General features: G+C 40.0%; 1 non-coding gene across 1 annotated transcript; it reads left to right on the forward strand.

The window, feature by feature from the left end:
* Positions 1–897: 897 nt before the first annotated feature.
* LOC149285337 (small nucleolar RNA SNORA35) lies at positions 898–1,027 on the forward strand. The gene has a single exon (XR_016277773.1). It is a non-coding gene; the product is annotated as a small nucleolar RNA SNORA35 (small nucleolar RNA).
* The last annotated feature ends 2,083 nt before the right edge of the window (positions 1,028–3,110 follow it).

Raw genomic sequence — 3,110 nt, forward strand, 5'->3', positions numbered from 1 at the left:
AGTGCCAAGATTGTTTGGGACCTAATATTCCCCCTTATGAACAAAGGCTACCACTTGTATGTAGATAACTTCTATACAAGCGTCCCTTTGTTCAAGCTGCTGTATTGTTTCGATACGGTAGCTTGCGGTTCTATAAAAAAGAACCGCTTGGGTTTCCCACAACGCCTGGTACGAACCCGGCTAGGAAAGGGGGAGACCTCAGCTCTACGCCAAGAGGAGCTTTTGGCATTGAAGTTCAAGGACAGAAAAGAGGTGTGCATGCTGAGCACCATCCACGATGAGAGAACCGTGGAGGTTTCTGTCCGTGGCAGAGCTGGGGTCACTACAAAGCCAGTGTGCATCAGGGCCTATAACAAGCACATGGGTGGAGTTGATCTGTCAGATCAACTCCTACAGCCCTACCTCATTATGAGGAAGACAAAGGCCTGGTACAAGAAGGTTGCAATTTATCTAATGCAAATTGCAACCTATAACGCTTTTTTGCTGCACAAAAAAGCAGACACTGGGCTGAAGCTGTCTTTTTTGCAGTTTCAGCTCGAAGTAATTTCAGGTATCTTGTACCGTGATGCACCTGGTCCCCAAGTAGTGATGGGAACCAACAGAATTGGGGCTACCCATTTTATTTTTAAAATCCCCCCTACAGCAAAGAAGCAGAATCCCCAAAAGAGATGCAGGGTATGCTACAGCAGGGGCAAAGAAAGGACACCACATTTTACTGTCCAGATTGCCCTGGAAAACCTGCACTCTGTGTCGGTGACTGCTTCAAGCTGTATCACACAGTTTCCCATTTTTAATTTTTTTTTTGTTCCTGCTCCATTTTTGTATTTTTTTTTTATTTTTTGTTACATTTACTGTTTTTTAGCTTTTATTTGCTCCACCATTTTTAAGCGTTTTTATTTGCACTGTCAAGTGACCCCTGTGTCCATTCCGTGGCATGAGGGACCACTTAAGGTGCTAGATCAAATCCCTTCTTGGAGATAGGCCAGGCTTTCTTGTAACCTGTCCCTACTGATAGTTGGGTACAAGCATTTTTCTTTACCCAGATGTAAAATTCCTACTGAATTTGAATTGCTCATGTTCCAAATGTGGCCCTTTTGCCCCCAAACAATCTGACAAACCCATGCATGTGGGGTATCAATGTACTCAGGAGATGTTGCTGAACACATATCGGGGTGTTGTGGGACAGTGACATATACCAGGAGCTGTAATTTCACACCTGAAGTACAAAGTATGTGAAAAAAACACCAAAAACAATTACTATCCCAAACTTTGACAAGGGTTGGTGGTAGGATTAGTGCATGGAAAGGGTTAAACTATCAGCATCTAAAATACCCTGGGGTGTCTAGTTTTCAAAAATATATGGTTTGGTGGGGTAAATTTAATTTGCTGGCTTCAAAGATGCCCCAAATACCACATAGAGACAGAATTACCAGATTCAGAGAAAAATGGTTTTGAATTAGCAAAACTCTACTTGTACTTATTGCCCCATAACGTGTAGAAGAAAGCAAAAAAACATAAAAACATTGGGTATTTCTAAACTCGGGACAAATAGTAGAATCTATTTAGCAGGTTTTTTCAGTAGTTTTTTATGATGAATAAAAGATTTTTCAAATAAAAGTGAGAAAATGTGTTTTTTTTTCAATTTTTCGTCATATTTTATTATTTTTATTATAGGAAATTACATCATATGAAAAAAATTTTGGTGTCTGAAGAAAGCCCTTCTTGTCCTGAAAAAAACAATATATAACTTGTGTGGGTTTAGTAAATGGGTTAAGAGAAAATTACAGCTAAACACAAACACCGCAGAATTGATAAAACAGCCATTGTCACGAAGGGTACAAAAAGTAAAATCAGCCTTTGTCACGAAGGGGTTAAAGGAGTATTTTCACAGAAATGCATCTATTGAATTAATAGGACTCATTATCTATTTTGTCTAAGCTTTGAGAACTTTTGAAGTCATGCTTCACAGCACAACCAGAATTTAAAACAAAAATAAAGTAATTGATTGAAGGGCTGCCAGTGCTCTGCAGTTGGGAGATGATGTATTTACTATTTAGCCATTTTAATGGTGGTTTGAGTTCCAACTACATGAGACTTAGGAAGCTGGCAAAATTATCCTAAAATGTCAGCCATGTGAACATCATTTCAATGGCTTTTTGTAGAATCCTGCTATAAAAAAAAAACAGTACACCAACGTCAAAGCTTATAAGAATCACATATATATATATATATATATATATATATATATATATATATATATATATATACTGTATTTGCTCGATTATAAGACGACCCCCCAAAATCTAAATATTAATTTAGGAACAAACAAAAAGCCTGAATATAAGACTACCCTATAGGAAAAAAAGTTTTACTAGTAAATATTAATTCATGTATACAATTTTTTCATATTTAATAAAAGCTATGATTGAGAAAAATATATATTTTTTTATTTCCTTTTATTTGCCAACCTGCCCCCCCAGTTATGCACATCTGCCCCCAGGGTTGCCACTCTGGCCCCAGAAATGCCTTATACCCCCTATTTGCCACTCTGCCCCATGATGTACCTTTTAACCCTGTATATGCCAGAGTGGCATATAGGGGGTTAAAAGGCATATCATGGGGCAGAGTGGCATATAGGGGGTTAAAAGGCAATCACACTCCTATCAAGCCAAGGCAGCCAGTACATGCTGGAACCTGGGGATGATAGGAGTGTGAGTACAGCCTCCCTATGCCATGCTACCACCACCCCCCCCTTACACATCCATGCTATCACACACACACTAATTCACAAACATTTAAATACTCATTCATTCCATTAATCACACATACTTCTCACATTAATCACAAAAAACCCCTCCCCCACCCCCTTACCTGAACTGCAGATCTCTCACGCGAAGACATCTGCAGGGGCCCGGCTGTGCAAGCAACTTCTCTGGCCCCGCCCCCAGAGGAAGGAGGGGGAGGCAGAATTATGTGACACTCTGCTAGCTTCTTGTTCTCCTGCTGCTAATAGCAGAGACGCTGCTCGTGACCAAAGCACCGGTAAGCAGCCTGGCCCCAGCGAACATTTTTTTGAGGTCTGATTAGAAGACGACCTCAATTATAAGACG

Source organism: Sceloporus occidentalis, unplaced genomic scaffold, assembly GCF_023333645.1.
Source record: "Sceloporus occidentalis isolate IW3139 unplaced genomic scaffold, rSceOcc1.0.p SCAF_80, whole genome shotgun sequence".
Taxonomy (NCBI): domain Eukaryota; kingdom Metazoa; phylum Chordata; class Lepidosauria; order Squamata; family Phrynosomatidae; genus Sceloporus; species Sceloporus occidentalis.